The 20,224-nt window shown below is 33.4% G+C and overlaps 1 long non-coding RNA gene across 1 annotated transcript; it reads right to left on the bottom strand.

Annotated features, from left to right (window-relative positions):
* Window positions 1-4,864: 4,864 nt before the first annotated feature.
* On the bottom strand, window positions 4,865-16,794 carry LOC145169387 (uncharacterized). Its single transcript, XR_013742462.1, has 2 exons — window positions 16,301-16,794; window positions 4,865-5,185 (listed from the first exon to the last, which is right to left on the bottom strand). It is a non-coding gene; the product is annotated as an uncharacterized LOC145169387 (long non-coding RNA).
* Window positions 16,795-20,224: the final 3,430 nt, after the last annotated feature.

Here is a 20,224-nt window from a genome sequence, read left to right on the forward strand (position 1 = left end):
TATATATAATCATTTATGTTGTTAATCTCAAAATCCGTTTATTTTTCTATAGTTTTTGTTTGTTTTCATTTCAACAAAATTGAAATAGACAAATAAACATGATTCAAAGATTGATGTATTATAAAGAAAAAAGAATTTATGCTAAAACCGGAGAAGTTCTCTTCCAGGTTCTCATCATTTATTACGCACAATGGCAAAGGTTTAAATACAGGAACATAAGTTTGGTAAACAAGAAAAGAAAAGATAATAACTAAGAGACTAGAAACTAGGAAACAATAAATATAATCCTAATCCTAATCTATATGATGACAATCGGATAATTCCAACATTCCCCCTCAAGCTGGAGCATGTAGGTCTCGAACGTCAAGCTTGCCACGTAAAAACTGAAAACGATCCATCCCCAAAGGTTTAGTAAAGATGTTAGCAACTTGATTTCTAGTGTGGATGTAGAGAGGCTTAATTTGACCAAATTCCACATGCTCTCGGACAAAGTAGCAATCCATCTCCACATGTTTTGTTCGTTCGTGAAAAACAGGATTATTGGCAATATGACGGGCAACTTCATTGTCACAATAAATAGTAGTTGGCCCATATTGCACTAAAAGTAGCCAACAAAGCCATAAGATCTCACTAAAAGTAGCAGCCATTGCCCTATACTCAGCCTTGACAGATGATCTAGACACCACATATTGTTTCTTTGTTTTCCAAGAAATTGGAGCTCCACCCAAAGTAATAAAATAACCGGTTTTAGAACGTCGGGTAAATGAACACCCAAGCCAATCTGAGTCACAAAATACATTGAGAGTGAGATTACCGGTAGAAGGCAAGAAGATTCCTTGTCCTGGAGTAGTTTCAAGATAGCGTAAAATTTTGTGAACTGCATTGAGATGAGGTTGTCTTGGAGAAGAAACAAATTGACTCAGAGTGTTAACTGCAAGTGTTATGTCAGGTCTAGTGACCTGTGAATAAAGCAACCGCCCAATGAGATGTCGATATTTTCCTACATCAACAAGTGGAGAATCAACATCATGTCTGGTTTAATGTTGGTTTCCATTGGAAAATGACTAGGACGACACCCATCTAGACCACTATCGGCAAGAATGTCTAAGGTATACTTTCGTTCCGTTGACTCAGAACCATACCATCTTCTGTACGAGTGGCTTCGATGCCAAGGAAGTATTAGAGGCCCTAAGTCTTTAATACTAAATTTATTGTGTAGAAACACCTTTATTTTAGCAATATGATCACCATTATTGTCGAGGAGGATGATGTCATCAACATAAATAAGAGTTGCAATATAAATGGTGTTAGTTTTAAACAAAAACAAAGAGTGATCAGCCCTTGAGTGTTGAAAACCGATCTCCAAGAGAGCTTCTGTGAATTTTCGATATCAATTCCTTGAGGCCTGTCGTAATCCATACATGGATTTTCGTAACTTACATACACGAGTGTCACCAGCCCTTACAAATCCATGGGGAACCTTCATGTACACTTCTTCGTCAAGATCACCATGTAAGAAGACATTGTTGACATCCAACTGGTGAATAATCCATTTCTTTTGAACTGCAACAGCTAAAATAGTTCTCACTGTTACGAATTTTGCAACCGATGCAAAAGTTTCATGAAAGTTGATGCCTTCTTCTTGTGTAAAACCTCTTGCAAACCTTGCTTTGTATCTTTCAACTTCTCCTGAGGGCTTGCACTTTATTTTGTACACCCACTTGGAATCTATGGCCTTCTTACCCGGTGGTAATTGTGTTATTTTCGAGAGCTTCGATTTCTTTCTTCGGAGGCTCCTGCCATTGTTGACACTTGGCGGATTGAGAGAAACATTTAGGTTCTTTTTGTGTAGAGATAGCCATCAAGAAAGCTTTGTGTGAGTTAGTAAAATAATTATAGGACACATAATTAGATAAAGAGTGTACCATTGGGGTCGTTGAACTGTCATGGGTAAGAGTATGGAAATATTCCCCAAACTTTTGTGGTTTTGTTCGAATCCTTTCAGGTCGTTGATTATTTCGTTGGTTTGAGGCTGGATCAATGTTATTTGTGGATCCGTTGTTGGTTTCAAAATGACCAGACCCAGGTCCAATGGAGGTAACGAGGTCCAATGGAGGTAACGAGGTCCAATGGAGGTAACAACAGGCTGCTGATTTGGCGCATCTGGAGTGCTCCAAGACTCCTCTTCAACTGGTATAACCGGCCTCACTTGAGGGTTGGGTTCTACATCTTGATTAAATTGAAAAGATGTAGAATCCTTGAGACTACCACCATGACTTTTAGTTTTAGTTTGTTCATGATATGGAAATATACATTCAACAAACTTGACATCTCGAGACACAAGAATTTTGTTTTCTTGGATATCAAAGACCTTGTATCCTTTTTGCCTTTGTGGATACCCAATGAAGACACACGTCCTCCCCCTTTCTTCAAACTTGTCTCTTCCTTGTTTATTTTCTTTAACGTATACCAAACACCTATATATTCTCATATGATTAGAACTAGGCTTTTGTCCCAAAAAGATCTCATATGGAGTTTTGTTTTTGATGGAGCGAGACGAAAGTTTGTTTATAATGTACGTGGCTACCAACACGCATTCTCCCCAAAACTCTATTGGCAAATCTCAAGGCTCTTGCAACTTCAAGCAAATGCATGTGTTTACGTTCTACGACCCATTTTGTTGAGGGGTATGAACACAGGACGTTTCAAGTATCATGTCATTTTCTTCATAGAACTTCACGTGGAATTGGAGGCAAATTCTCCACCATTATCGCTTCTAATTCTCTTAATCTTCTTTCCGAATTGCGTTTGTATCATGTTGTAAATGGCAATCAAATTTTCACCAACGTCAGATTTATGCTTGATTAAATAAGCCCATGTAGATCTACTAAAGTCGTCGATGATCGTAAGAAAATAATGAGCACCCGAGAGTGAAGGGACCTTATAACCACCCCATATATCACAATGTATTAAATCAAAACAAGAAGTTTTAATATTACTATCAAAAAATGGGATTCGGGTTTGTTTTGCCCATACACAAGAGTCACAGTTTTCTACGGTAACTACACTAGCAATAGATTCAATTTGTTGTAACTTTGAGGAGTGACCAAAACGCTTATGCCATATTTCTGAATCAATCTTGACCACCATGATCGCTACCCTTTTATCCATTTCTTCCATGTTGTATAGACCTTTCTCACATCTACCCATGCCAATCAACTTCCTAGTAGGTAAGTCTTGAATGAAACAAAAATCAGGAAAAAATGTCATGAAACATTTAAGACTTTTGGTCATTTTACTAACAGATAAGAGATTGCATGTGAATTTGGGTATATAAAGAACATCTTTTATTTTGATGTTATTTGGAAGATTAGCATTCCCAATTCCTTGAAATGGAACATTATCGCCGTTTGGTATGCTAACAGGTACATCATCATTGGAACTTTTTAAATCAAAAAGAGTAGAATTGTTGCAAGCAACATGATCAGTGGCTCCCGAATCTATCACCCAATGAGCATTGAAAACATACTTACCAGCCATGTTGATCTCAAGTTTTTGTGTCTCACTTAGTTGTTTGATCAACTTAGTGTACTGCTAAAAACATAGCCCCGGTATTAGGCTAACTTTGGCTTCAACGTTGGCTGCTTTTGGTTTTGGTTTGACTTGTTTTCGTTGATCTCTTGTCGTTTTGTGTGAACGATTGTCCCAGTAATTAATCCGGATAGCCAATTTTCTCGAGACACCGATCAATGGTGTTACCAACCTTTCCACAATGTTTGCACTTCAAGGCTTCACGATTTTTCTTCTTAATTTAACCTTTCTCATAATTCTGTTGAGTACTTATTTGATAGGCAGCAACATCAACAATGACTTCCCTAGTTTTGGTGATATTGCGTTGTTGTTCATCTTCCACGACAAGACGATAGGTGGTGTCGAGTGATGGCATGGGCTTTGTGCTCAATATTTGAGTTTTAATGGTTCAAAAGAGGTCATCAAGTCCCATAAGGAACTCATAAACTTGTTCCTTCTCTTTTGCCTTAAAAAATCTCTTTCCCATATCACAAGTACATTTACCACATATGCACTTAGGGATGGGTGACACCGATTGGATTTCATCCCATATTCCTTTCATCTTTGTGTAGTTGGTTGAAACATAATCCATTTTTTGTCTCAGTCCCGTTAGCGTGCTTTTCAATTCATACGCTCAAGGAGAACTTTTTTTACCAAATCTCTCTTCAAGATCATCCCAAACCTCATTTGCAGTGTTAGCGAATTTGACGTTGTTTCAAATGTCCTTCTCCATGGCTGTTGTGAGCCATCCTTTTATAATGGCATCACTCTGCTGCCATTCTTCAACGGTGAGTCGGAAGCTGGTTGAAGGATGGTTCCATCAATGAATCCTGTACAGTTCTTGGCAAACAAAAAATCTTTCATCTCCCTTGACCAATCGGAGTAATTGATGTCGGTGAGGCTTTCGTTCACATGCATCTGACTAGGGCAATCATTGGGATGAATGTAGTATGGTGAATTCAGATCGAAGGAAGGATTGGTGGTCAAGCTGCTGCCCGGTTCGATGACAACACCATTACACCATCGACCATGATGATTTAAGGCGGATCATCATCTAATACCATAAAGAGCTCTAATACCATAAAGAAAACATAATTTATGCTAAAACTGGAGAAGTTCTCTTCTAGGTTCTCATCCTTGATTACGCACAATGGCAAAGGTTTAAATACAAGAACATAAGCTTGGTAAACACTAAAAGAAAAGATAATAACTAAGAGACTAGAAACTAGGAAACAATCAATATAATCATAATCCTAATCTATATGATGACAACCGGATAATAAAGAAAACAAAATTTATGCTAAAACTGGAGAAGTTCTCTTCCAGGTTCTCATCCTTGATTACGCACAATGGCAAAGGTTTAAATACAGGAACATAAGCTTGGGAAACAAGCAAAGAAAAGATAATAACTAAGAGACTAAAAACTAGGAAACAATAAATATAATCCTAATCCTAATCTCTATATGATGACAACCGAATAATTCCAACATATTATTGTTTTACCCTTCAAGAATGGTTCAAGATCACACATTTTGAATCTCAATTGTTTTTTTTAGTATGCAACTGCTGATCTTGATGGTCAAAAGAGGGCACTTGTGGTGGGAGGTGGAATTTCCTGAAAATGGAGTAGCAATGACTATCAGTGATCTGCATATGCTGATTTTCAACATAAGCATGTTAGAGATGATATTTATTACTTGCAATTTGCCCAATAAGTTTCTTAGTTTAAATAGGAAATAATATTTAACGTTTGTAACTTACTGGTATTTTACAACTGTTGAAAACATTCTCATCAGTTGAAATGTTTTTTTGGAAAGGATCCAATGATTCTTTTGGGATGAATTTCAAAAATGTTTATTTTATCCTTTTTAACTACATAAACTTGGAAAAATAATATAAAAATAGTTCGTAAAAAATATAAGAATAATCACAACTGGTCAAGATTACAGGTAATAGTGCAAAGATTACCGTAGAACAAACTTCATACAATGTTTAGCAGGACAGAAATTATCCAAAAAGTATGTAAAAAATTCTCTAATTTAACATATCATATGGTTAATGTTTCTCTCTTTTTTGTCTCTAAAAAAATTTTTCATCGTGTATTTTATACATACATTCATCACAACCCGCTGGAAATAACCAACGCGATAAAAGATCCAATGGCTTTGTACTTCATAAATGTTTGAGTAAATTATAGTATTGGTCCCTGTACTATATCTATTTTTTGCATGTGGCTCAAAAAAACAAAAATCTTTTTTCCTTCTTCATCCTTAATTCCTTGTCTCGTTATTTCATAAGTCATAACCTATAGAAAGGGCCCATGAACAAAGTAGATTTTGGGTTAAGACTAATGCACATTCGTCTATAGAGGTAAATTTGAATAGAATATGGCTAAAGAAAGACTTCTAGGGGTCTGTAATTTTTTTCCTTTTTCAATATACAAATTTTTTGAATGGACGTATCTTTAATTGAGTTCCAAGATAAAAAGCATTCAAATTGGATGCCATAAAATTCAATTTCTCTACACTGCACAGTAAGATTTTTGTGCCTCTTTTTGCATTTAAATGACTAAAAAAACACTTTAACTATCAGTATCCTATTTGACTTCTGAAGTCAAACATATTTTTCTTTTAATTGAGGAACTAATGCATTGTTTATCAGCTTCCAAGGCCTGATATTTAAAGTTGATTTTAAAAAGATGAGAAATCCTTTCAACTTAAGGAAGGTCATTGGATGACCATAACCACAAATTACACAAATAAAGGAGATTAGGAGATTGTATCAACCAGCTACAAAAAAAAAAAAAAAAAAAAAAAAAAAAAGTGCACGTGACTTTCTTGAAAAATGTTAAGTTTATGATATAGATCCTATGTGACAAAATGGAAAATTTTTTAAAAATAACTTAATGAGACTTTTATATTAAAATCTTAGCATATGTTTAGGTTGATCATAATATCTCATTAAAAATAACTTAATGAGACTTTTATATTAAAAATAATCTAATGTTTGTTGTCTAAGCATCTGAAGATAATTAAATCAATTTTCTCACTCCCATTAATTTTAAGACAATATGTATACGGTCATAGCATTTAACATATAATTAAGCCATAAATGGCCATTTGCATATATGATACATGCAATCGCAAGTATGAATATAATCCTAATTTATAATTCATATATGGCTTCATTTAAGTATTAGCAAATAAAGACATTGAATGGATTTTTTTTTTCATATTGTCCTTGAATAATAGTGTTGGGGTTGGATACTTCTAACCTAGCATAACACAAAATCGAAAAACTATTGGCAAATGAGGACATCAAATGGAAGTTGACATTTCTTGTATTGAACCCATGATTTTTAGAAAATTTAACCCATGCTTTTGACACAACTTAAAAAGGTGTGTACGATTCATTAGAATTGCGTAAATTTAGATGGTGGTTTAACTTTGTTACCCAACCAGTTTTTTGTTGCTTTTCCTATTTTTTATCCCTTTTAAAATCCTTTATTTTTTAGACAACGTCATTTATATAGTTAACAAAAACAAAGACATTTTTATAATTTTTAAAATTAACGACAATTTGACAACCTTATAATTAAAGAAGTTCAATGTGCGTAAAAATATAGTGACTAAACTGTACAAATAGTCCCTGTGGTTTGCTTAAAATTGCCACTTTGGTCCAAAAAGGTTTCGACTAGCACCACAGGTCTAAAGTTTTCATTTTGTTGCTAGTTTGGTCCAATTTACTTTGAACTTTTTCATAATGACGATTTTGCCCTTACTTGTTTCTTTTTTAGTTTTTTATTTATTTAAATATTTTTCTGTTTAAAAGAAAAAAATTGCATTTCTATTTTGTTTATATAATTTTTTTATAAAGGAATAAAAATAAATAAATAAAATATGCTCTCTCTCTCTCTCTCTCTCTCTCGATTTTGCCCTTACTTGTTTCTTTTTTAGTTTTTTATTTATTTAAATATTTTTCTGTTTAAAAGAAAAAAATTAATTTTTTTATAAAGGAATAAAAATAAATAAATAAAATATGCTCTCTCTCTCTCTCTCTCTCTCTCTCTCTCTCTCTCTCTCTCTCTCTCTCTCTCTCTCTCTCTCTCTCTCTCTCTCTCTCTCTCTCTCTCTCTCTCTCTCTCTCTCTGGCATAAGAGAACAATTCCTTTTTTCTTTCATCGTAACAAAAAAATCACTCATTTGAAGAAAATAATTAATCACCATAGCATGTCTGCATCCCACCCTTTTATGCATCGATTCACCGTTCATCATCTACATGTATGCTTTGCTTTTTTGCAACCCCTATGTGTAGTTTCTGTTGGTTTAGACTAAAAGACTTCAAAAATCACCCCCTTTCCCTTTCAATTTTAGGTTTCAGGTCCAAATGAGAAGAGTACAAAGAGTACAGGGAATCGGAGATGGAGAGATGGGGTTTTTGTGCGTTGATCGAACAAACCCATAATCGATAGAGAAGAACGAAGATATGAAAGATCTAGGGTTTTCTGAGGAAGATAAAGGAGAGAGAGAGAGAGAGAGAGATTACTGTAATAATTTTGTTTTCTGGTGGTTATTTCAAAAAATAATTGTTTTTGTTTTTTTTTAATTATTGTAATATAAAAGTATTTAAAAAAAAGTAAATATCAGGGGCAAATTCGTCATTATAAAAAAGTTAAAACCAAAATGGACCAAAGCCGCAACAACATGAAAAGTTTGGACTTGTGCTAGTCTAAACCTTTTTGGACCAAAGTGGCAATTTTCAGCGAACCACAGGGACCATTTGTACAGTTTTGTCAAAAAAAAAACTATCCGAATATGTCAAAAAAACTGACCTTAAAATCTCCACAATCGTTGCAATTTATTACATGTTTATTTTTTCCGAATATGACATGTTTCCAAAAAAAAATAATGTTAAGTAACTTCTTTTTCATCTTAAACAAAATGGTTTGCCGCTTTGCGCAGGTGCTCTACTAGTATATATATATATATATATATATATATATATATATATATATATATATATATATATATATATAATGAGCTATAATAATGCTATCAATATGAATTAAAAAGGCTTTACAATGCCCTTATATCTTTGATACTCCTCCCACCGGAGGTAGCACTCCATGTATACATCACAAGTGGACTATATGCTTTGTGATTACTGTTGTTCCATGACAATGTGATACTCTTTATGGTTAGTGGTGTTTTGATTCCTTTTCCTCTAATTGTCACCACAAAAGACTTTCTTTTGGTTTAATGCAGTGAATCGTAGATAACTGGTATTAACACAAATATGGCGCTTTAAGCCTCTTTGTATGTATGCAACATACATTGAATTAGGTGTATCCACATTAGTCAATGTTTTTGGAAAAGACACCACAAATGTAGATTTCACATCAACATGAGCCGCCATGGAATGGTAATTTAGTTGTGTAAGTATCAAACTGGCACAACAATTACCATTTACGCTTTGAGATATGTTGTATCCTATATTGATATAGTCATCTTTAGATGTGCCATATATAAGGTCCATATATTTAGCCTTGTGAGAATCAGTATGTCCTTATCCATATGCAAATTCAGCATCTAATCTCCCATTAGGATCTATTTCCCATGATATGACACAATTAAGCAAAAAACAAATAAGAACGTTTGATCGGTTTTTTTCAACGTTAGATACCTTAATATGTTTAATTCATATTTGATTTATTATTTTCAGAGAAGACAAGAAGCTACTAATGGTCATGAGTGTAGATTTAATTGCTAAATGAGGCCAATTTGGATGAAAAGACTTAGCAAAAGTAGAAGCAACAACACGTCGGCAAGCCATTCATGTTCTTAATATGATATTGTACTCGACAAAGCTTTTGTCAAAAAAGGTATTAGATGGTGACACCATGAGGGAATAAACATGACCTATTTCATTAATCTCAAAAAATAAGAAGCTTTCATAAACAGGCAATTTTAATAATGTATGGGTTAACTCATTAGTTTTGTGTAAGGTTGATCATGTTTCAAACTTTAATTCAATATATAATATATTAATTTGAGCAACCGTTCCATTTTATACAAAGCAGAGGAATGATGGTTCTATATAACGAATTTTTAAAGAAACATCTACGTAACACAACTGATAGATGGAAGAAAAAAAAATTACCTTTATAATATGATATATAAATTTGCTCGGCCATCATGAAGAAAATGAGGCGACAAGAGCAGCTGGATTGTTAATGGATTCGTTTTTAAAAATCCGAACTTTTGCTTATCTGTATAAGTGACAAGTAACCATAAAGCATAAACATCTAATTACATAAAAAAAACAAAGAGATTTAGTAGAAAAAACATACTTAGTAGAATTTTTATAGGTATCGACTATGTTGATGTCGTTTGTATTTAGAGCAATAAGATCTAATGGTCTGAGTAATTGTTTTCGTGATTTTGGACGATACAACCAAGGGCTCCTATTGCCTTCATTGAAATAGCGTTGTCATATTTATCACATAGAACCACTTTTTGGTGAACTAGGATAGTGCCTAACCACCTTGTCATACAATATCTATAAACAAAATTTTGATTAATTAGTAGTTTGCATGTCTTGATATTTTTTTACATACAATAAATTAATAAAATTTACCTTCCTTCAGTTTTAGAACACATGTTTGTCACTTTTCTTCTATAAACGAGATGCAGTTCTTCGTGTCTTGAAGATGAAGCGTTTATAGAGGTACCTTACAACATTTAGTTACGTCAAACTGATAATTGATTGCATTTGAGAGACAAATAGACAATAAGTAATACACTCACCACTGTAATTTTACCATCCCCAAGAAGAACTTTATTAATTATTCTTCTATTTGTATTACTTGTTGCAACACTAAAAATCCATAGGAGATGTGCATCTTCTGTGACAAAATACAACTTAGGACCAGAACTCCCTGGCCGCTTGAAATATTAGTATTCCTATCCACTTTGCATGAAAAAAATCAATTGAGATCGAGTTAGAGGTGATGTCAAATGACCGTTCATTTACAAGTGAAATGGATATAATGTCGACTTCATCGGGTATTACATAATGAAAGGCCTGCAATATATCGCTAACCTTACATGAGAACGCATCACAAACTCTATAAACAACAAACCTTGTAGAAGATACCCCTCTAGAAATTCCTTCTGCTAAGACGGTAAAAACTTGCTTTATTACTTGGTTCCTGGCTATGATAGATAAGACAATAGTTTCATGACCATTTGTGCTCCTAATATAATCTTGCTTAACATATGAGTGCGCTCCAATTATCTTCCTACCATGGGGATTGATTGTAAGCAATATAAAGTTATATTAGATGGTAATTATTAATGAACACAGTATGCATTGTTATAGCATGAATGATATTTAATAAGGAATATATATATATATATATATATATATATATATATATATATATATATATATATATATATATATATATCTTGTACATCACTTCAACTTAAAGCTAAATGATGCAAGTAAATTTGTGCCACCCATCACTCCCTTTTCCACTTTTCTAAAATTGGTCTGAGACCTTCATCATTGAAGCTCATAGCACTCTGGTCATATGCCACTATCTATGACTCCAATGATGGTGTTTCACTCATCGACGGGATTTATGTTGATTGAAATCCCACAACTTTTTTGCTTGGAGGTGCAACTTTCAACATAGGAATACACAGACAATCTCATCATAACTTGTTAGGGCTTTAATTAATCTTAGGAATATATAAATATGTCTATATCCCAGATTATATATACAAGTTAGTATGGATCATATCCAAATCTTGTTTTCTCAATTTTTGTACCCATTCCTAATGTATCATACACAAACACATTCTAAATGCACATAATAAAGAGGCTATGCATTAGTTAATATTACATAGCCTCTTGATTCTATGGATTTAGAGTTTGTTTGTATCAATACTTTTCCCATAAATAAAAATTTCTTCAAAGAAAATTTAAAAAAAAAAAAAAAAGATTTATTAGAAACGACTATAAAAACTGAGAAAACAAATTTTAGATATGATCAACACTAACTTGTATATATAATCATTTCATAACAAATTATGATGAGATTGTCTTCGTATTCCATTTCGAAAGTTGCACCTCCAGACAAGGTCATGGGATTTTCCAACACAAATCTCACTGATGAGGCAACACCATCATTAGAGTCATAGATAATGACATATAAATAGAGTCGAAGAGCTTCAATGATAAAGCCCTCAAACCAATTCCAGAAAAGTTAAAAGGGTAGTGTCGGGGTGGCACAAATTTCACTTACAACAGGTAACGTTAAGTTGACGCGATATAGAGGATCAAGTTATATATTCCTAATTAAATATCACACATTTGCAACAATGTCTTCGAATTTCATTAATAATTACCATCTGTATACATTGTTATTCTAATATATAAATACTAACACAACTTTATATTTCTCACAATCAATCCCCATGACAAGAAGATAATTGGAGGACGTTCATATGTCATGAAAAATTTTGTTAGGGACACAGACGAGCATGGAACTCATGTTTATTTATCTTAGTTAGGAACTAAGTTTATAAAGCAAGCTATTACGGTCTAGCAGAAGGAATTGCTAGAGGGCGAGTACCTTCTGCAATGCTTGTTGTTTACAAAGTTTGTGACACATTCTCTTATAAGGTTATAGATATATTGCATGCATTTAAAGATGTAATATCCGATGGAGTCAACATTATATCCATTTCATTAGTAGGCTAACGACCAATTGACATCACCTTTACATAGTCTCAATTGGTGCTTTTCATGCAATGCAGAGAGAAATACTAACAGTTCAAGCTACTAGGAGCGCTAGTCCTATGTTGTATTCCGTTACGGGAGATCTTTAATGTTGCAAGTCCTATGTTGTATTCCGTTACGGGAGATGCTATATAGATCTTTAATGTTGCAGTAAGTAATACATATAGAAGAATAGCTAATAAAGTTCTTCTTGGGGATAGTACAATTTTAGTGGTGGGTGTATTACTAATTACTTACTTGTCTCTCAGATGCATTCAATTAACAATTTATAATTAGACATGACTAAATGTTATAGGGTACCTCTATAAACACTATCCCTTCAAGTCATGATGAACTGTCTCTCGTTTATAGAAGACAAGTGACAAACATGTTCTCTACTGATTGAAAGTAAATTTTATTAATTTATTGCATGCAAAAGTAAAAATCTCAAGTCATGTAAACTGCTGAATAAACATATTTTTGTTTATAAGTAATGTATGATGTATGACAAGGTGTTTCAACAATTCACCAAAAAGTGGTTTTTTGTGATAAATATGACATCACAATTTTAGTAAAGGCAACATAATCCTTTGGTTGTATCATCCCAAATCACGGAAACAATTACTCAGAAGGGGTCAGACCGTTATATGTTACTACTCTAAATACAATTGACATCAACATGATCAAAACCTACCAAAATTCTACCGAGTATGATTTTTTTGGTACTAAATCAATATGTTTTTATTTGTAATTGCATGTTTATGTTTAATGGTTACTTGTCACTTGTATAGGCAACCAAAAGCTAAAAAATTAAGCGAAGACATTAACAATCCAACTACTCCTCTTGTCATCTCCTTTTCTTCCCAATGACTAAGTAAATTTATATTTCATATTATAAATGTATTTTTTTTCTTCCATATGCTTAGCTACTACGTAGATGTTCTCTTAAACTTTCGTCATACAAAACCAACCTTGCTCTGGTTTTCTACAAACTAGGAATAGATGCTCAGATTAAAATACAATATATTGAATGAAAGTTTGAAACATTATAACCTTATCAAAAAACTTATGACTTAACTCATATATTATTAAAATTATCCGTCTATGAAAGGTTCTAATTTTCCATGAGATTAATGAAATATATCATGTTATTTTAGCCTATTGTAACACATCCTGGTGTGTAAATCTTGGCGGCCTATTTCCACATAGCTTCACTTGATACCTTTATTGACAAAAGCTCTATCAAGTACAATATTCTGTCAGGAACATGAATGGCTTGCCCGCATGTTATTGCAGTTGTTGCTTTTGTCAAGTCTTTTCACTTGAATTGGTCTCCTTCAGCGACTAAATCTGCACTCATGACTGCACTCATGACCACCGACAACTTCTTATCTTCTCTGAAACTAATAATTGAAATAGGAATTAAACCTATTCCAGTATAAATGAGAAATGGTCATGATAGGAGCTTGTATGTTGAATTTGCATAGGGATCGAGACATTGTCCTCACAAGGCTAAAGATTTGGGTCTTGTACATGACACATCTAAATAAGACTATCTCAAGATATGGTACAACATATCTCAAAACATAAATGATGGTTGTCGTGCCATTTTAACATTTAAATAACTAAATTACCCTTCCATGACGGCTCACATCAACATGTAATATGCATTTATGGCATCTCTTTTAGTGACGAATATGGGTACACCTAATTCAACATATGTTATATTAATACAAGGAGGTTTAAAGCTCCACATCCTTGTTGATCCCAACAATCTCCACTTCACTACATTAAACCAAAAATAAGACTATTTTGTGGTGAATATTAGAGATTAAGAAATCAAGACACCACTAACAATAAATAGTATGCCATTAACATGGAATGACGGTAATCACAAAGTCTATAGTCCACTTATAGTGTATACAGGAAATGTTACCACTAGGAACTATTATGGTCATCAAGCTTTATTGTAAGGTATATACTAGTCTTTTATTTTTCCTTTTGTTATTTAAGGATGTAAAAACTATAACAAAGTTTTCTCGTTGATACAAAATTATCTTATTCCTTTGCTTCATCATCCATGATTAAGCGGTAGATGAATTTAGCTTACATCTTTAACACTTCCACTTAAGCTAAACTATTCCCATTCCAAGTTATTTGGCCTTTTCGACGACACTTAATAGGTGCATATATTAAAAAAATATATGACAACCTTTTTCTTGAAAAGTTGCAAATGCTATTGAAACTATCAATTTTTGTTGGAAAAGATTGCATTGTAAAAAGTTAACCGCTACCCTATTTTAAAAGGTTGCATTATCAAGTATTTGAATAGGTTTGTGGTTTTGTTATGAGAAGTTTAGTGTTTATTATTGAAGATTTGTTGCTAGGCTTTCAAATATGAGCAAAAATGGCTTTCAAATTATAACAATAGAGTTCAAACTCCTAGTTTGGTTGCTAGGCTTATGGGGTTGGAGTCTATGTCATATGTAAGTTGAAGGGATTGATTTTGTTTCCCTAGCTGCAGCTATGGCAATAGATCTTCAAACATAATTGAAATTTTTTTCTCACGATTTTAAAGTAAGTTACATAAATGGTACCTAAAGTTTAGGAAGTAATAATCAAATAGACAAATACACAAGGACCGAGTTTGTTTATTTTTTTGAAGTTGGACTATATATACCTATTCCGTAAAACCACACGGACCATTTATGTAACTTTGTATTAAATAAATAAAGGTAACTTGGTTATTTTATTTAAAGATAAAATAACCTAATTATGAGAAAAAAATACATAAGAAATCACGTTATAGTAAATCGCATCAGTCTATATATAAGCCAAGAAGAAACCTTGGCGATAAAAACGTAAAGGTACTTTATAGCGCATGCGACTTGAAGCTTATTTCAACTACTCACAGAGGAAGCGAAGTTGTATCAGGAAAACGATAATTTCATCCGGCCTAGAAAAACTAGAGATCTGTTTAATCTACTGAATATTTGCTGTGATCAACTCAAACCCTTAGAACGAGAAAACCCTAATATTGAAAAAAGATGATCGAATTTGAATCCATGGCAATTATCATTGCTTTAAAAACACAGCTAAGATTTAGAGTAACAACAAAAATCTAATGAGCATAAAGGGAAGAGAAAATGGTATATCTGTATTTAAATCATTTGGTTTTGTTGTCCTTTTATGCCTAAAAAAACTATTTTACCTTATTTATCTTCTTATTAATTTATTAACCCCTCTGTACCTTCGTGAATTTAAAACTCAAAACTAAAACCAAAATCAACGTAGAAAATAAATTGTGAATTCAAAACTCAAAACTAAAACCAAATCAAAACTGAAAACCAAACATCGTATTCTTGTAATCAAACCTTAAAATCAAACCTCAAAATTAAACATAAAATGAGCATCTGCATCCAGGCACAAATTGCAAAATCAAAAGAGAATCAAAATCGAACTTGATGAAATCTTGTAACAGGGGTGGGCGGCTGGAACCAGGGCCACGAAAAGAAAGAGGGAGAGAAAGAATTTATGTTCTTTTAAGAGGATACAGAGTCATGAACGGAGGAATGTCATTCCATTAACTAGCGTGTTTTTCATTCCATCTCTCCAAGGAATGAGAGTTCCCATTTTACCCTTTACAAATTACACCATTTTACCCTTTATAAGTTACACAGGCTTGTCTTCGATCTACCAAAATATCCTTCCAAATCACTTTTATGCATCTATTTAAAACAAAACAGATTTGATAATCGATATTAATGACCTAATCAATTTCAAGAGCAGTGGAGAATTGATGATTTTTTTTACAGTAAGTCATAATTTCTAACCTAGTATTCTTCAACCATTCCCAAACAATAATACATAAAGAATTCATAAAGAAAACCTCAATCAGAAATTATATTAAACATTTTTATGAAGCCTCAATCATATGACTAACCTGATCTCTCGAAGCTTGATTTTGAGTTGTAGGTCGATCATGCGCTTCAACTTCTTCCTTTCGATTTTTCATATTTTATGGCTTTCTTGAGTAGTTGAAGGGAGACGAAACACTGATTACGTTCTAGGGTTTTAAGTCGACAAAACCAAAAAGGAACGACATCAAAGAATAGAAGATGTTGTTGAACGTTAACAATTAAACCCAAAAGTGGGCTTAATTTGTTTTCAACTTAAGTCCGGTGCCCCCAACTCTCAAAGTCCAACAGCTTTAGCCACATTTTGTTGGGGCATGCTGTATCAAGAAGAACAAATAACCAGATTTTAAGACTACTCTAATAAAAGAAATTTCAAACCGTTGGGGCACTTCCCCCCTTCCCTTGCAGCTGCGTCCGCCCCTGTTCATGTGCTGCTTTAGAGAGAAAAGGGAAAGATGGGGAAGATGGGTAGGGAATAGGTGGGAGAGAAAAAGGTAAAGATGGGGAAGATGGGTAGAGAATAGGTGGGAATACGGGTATTTATAGGTGAAAGTAAAAGAATCTATTTTATTTATTACTTTTTTTATTAAATAAAGGTATAAACAATAAACAAATTAAAAATAAAATAAAGAATGGTAATAAACTCTTTTTAGGTTATCATAATGACCAAACACGCAACAAAACAAAATGATAGTGATAGTTGAGTTAAAAACTATGTTATGGATCAAACACATAAATTATGCAAACGATATAAACCATTTGTGTAATTATATATATAGATTAATTTTGAAGTCCTTTAGTGAACAGTTCTCTATTCCTATTGGACCACTTAATTTTTTTTTTCTTATTGCTTTCCCAGTGGTAGATTAGTGCCCAGGGAAGGGAGGGTTAGGGTTTTCACACCCTTAACCTCCATCACCTCCCTTCACCCTTAAGAAAACATTAATTCTCCATTGTTGATCTTAAGCTTATTTTTGGTGATTTAAAGCCTTGAAGAATAAGAGAATGCATTTTCATGCATCATCTCAACTAGCAAACCACTCCCCCATCATTTTGAGTTGCATTAGGACTCTTGTAAGTCCTCAAGTTCCTTCCTTTTTTGCTCAAGCATGTTAGATCTAGAGTTTGGTCCATTTTTCTCAACCTTTGAGGATGTTTGAGTGTTGGAATCTCATAAAGTTTGCAACTTTATGAGTACGTAAGACTCCTTTGAAACCCCGTGTCCTAGATCTGGAATATTTGTGAGCTTTGGGTTCCATGCATGGGATTTGATCTCATTTTCCATTTATTTTGACCTAGATCGTGTTTATGACATGTATTGGACATGCATGTCTAAAAAGATACGATTTATATGGTATTTTGAGATGGGGATAACCTTATGTAAAGTTTGGTTGCTTGGCTTGAAGGATTAAGAACTTAAAGCAATTAATCTATCTAGAGTATCCCTCACGACATGATAAGTTGTTCGTCATGACGTAACGATGGTCTATTTTGTGATTGTTTTTTCTTCACTCTTCCACAACATGACCAACTGGTGATCACGGCATGGTGACCGACTGAATGACCCTTGAGTGTTGAGTTTGATTTTGACATTTGACTTTTTGACCAAGTTTGACTTTAGGTAAAATTGAGGATTTTGGGTTGTACTTTGAGATTTGGTCCCTGTTTGTTGTATAGGTGACCTGTAGTGTCGGTTATTGGATCTATGATCAGTGTTATTATCTTCTAGATTGTGAGGTGAGTTTTCTCACTATACTTTGTACTGTAGTATGTGTCCTTGTGTGTAGAATGTTGGTATACTGTAGTGATATGTTAGATTAGTATATATGTATGATTACATGTATTGTTGGTTATTGATTATTAGTTTCATATGTTGATATAATGTGTTTGGTTTGAGGCGGTACTACTTTGTGTTGTTTGCCGACTAACCTGTGAGTAATCCAGTCTTATGTTGTGGGTCCAATGTGTATGCATTATATATGTATTGTTGTGTGGGGTATTTTAGGGAAACTTACTAAGATTTGGCTTACAATTGTTGATTCAAATGCTTTCAGGTACTTTAGATGATTGGGGCAAGGCGAATGTGTGATCGTACATATCCTCCCGTTGTTTTATGTTGATAGATTATCTTGATACTTTGATTTTATGGATTCATTTTGAAAACAATATTTGATTATCTGATGGCTTTATAAAAATTATCCTTATAAAATAATAATAATAAATTCATGGTTTTGTGATGTTACAGGGGGATTTGGGCCATAGATTGAGGATTTGACTCTATTTATATATGCACAAAACAATAACAAGCAAGCACAAGTAATCATAGCATATCTACTGGTTTTGTGATGTTATAGGTGACTCGTAGTACCGGTTCTTGCCTTCTAGTAAGTTGTGTGGATATTTCTTAGCTTACGAGGTGAGTTTTATTGTAGTATGTGTCATTATGTGTAGGATGTTATGTTGTAGTGATTTGTTAGACCAGTAGATATGCTATGATTACTTGTGCTTGCTTGTTATTGTTTTGTGCATATATAAACATAATGTAGTTGGGTTAAGGTGGTATCGCTTTGTGTTGTAGGCCAACATAACCGGGAGCGGTCTAGCTATATGATGCAGGCTCGGGAGCGGTCCGATGTTACGTTGTAGGCTTAGGAGTTGGTCTAACCCTATGTTGTGGGCAGGGTGTGCATGCATTGTATGTGTATTCTCGTATGGGGTATTTTGGGATTCCAATGTTTCACGTACTTTAGAGGATCGAGGGAATGCGAAAGTTTGATCGTACACATCATCATGTGGATTTTTATGTTGAGAGATGATATTTGATACTCTTATTTTATTACTATGTTTTGGAAACAATGTTGGTTGACTTATGATTTTTATGGAAATGGCTTTTAATTTTTTTTTTTAAATTACTACGTTTCTTTTGGGACGTTACAATTTCTCGAGCTTTTTGAGTGCCGGTAATGAAAACGATGAAGATCAGCTAGTTTAAGTTCCTCATTTACACTGATAGTTACGTGATATTACTAACGAGCCTTCCAATTTATTTTTAATCGTATTTGTAATTAACATGTAAGCAATGTAATCGGTTCATCCGGTTGCCTTGCTCAAATGGCGTAATTGATTAGTAATTTGAAACTTTATGGAATATATATATATATATATATATATATATATATATATATATATATATATATATATATATATATATATAACAATAAAAACTATAAAATGAATTTCTGAATGATAAAGCTAAGAAAAAAAATTAACTATGTTTCAATTATTTAAATTTCTGATTTGTAGTACAAATTACTGAAAACGTCCATATAGTTTGGTCAAATTTGTGTGTTTGGTCCCTAACTTATGTTTTGCACTCGGACCGTTCTCATAGTATGATTTTGTTGCGTGTTTCGTCCCTCTCCAATGAAAAACTATATTGCCCTTTGTATTATTTTTCATTCTTTATTATTATTTTCTTTATTATTTATTAACTAAAAACTATTAAGTGATTTATAGACATATGGGAGCCACTCATACTCCCACTTGCACAACAAACATCTCAGGTCACCGATAACCACCACATGCCACTAAAAACCACCATCGACCACCAACTGCTACCATCGGCCACCAACAACCACCACCCACCTATTCCAACATCACCACCGTTCGCCAACTCCAACTCCACTATAGACCACATAATCGATTTCATCAAGTCACACCCTAAGATCAAATCCCAAAAATCAAACTTGAACACAAAAATCAAAACCAAAACAATATCAAATTTTGAAATAAAGAACCTAACCAAAATCAAATTCCAATATCCCAAAGTCAGAACCTAAGCTGAAATGAAAACCAGATATAGAAATCAAAACTCAAAACTCAAAACCTAACCTGAAATCGATGATGAAAGAAAAAAAAATGATGAAATCCCATAAATCAAATACGGTTTT

This window comes from Lactuca virosa, chromosome 4, assembly GCF_052849685.1.
Source record: "Lactuca virosa cultivar CGN04683 chromosome 4, Lactuca_virosa_CGN04683_v6, whole genome shotgun sequence".
Taxonomy (NCBI): domain Eukaryota; kingdom Viridiplantae; phylum Streptophyta; class Magnoliopsida; order Asterales; family Asteraceae; genus Lactuca; species Lactuca virosa.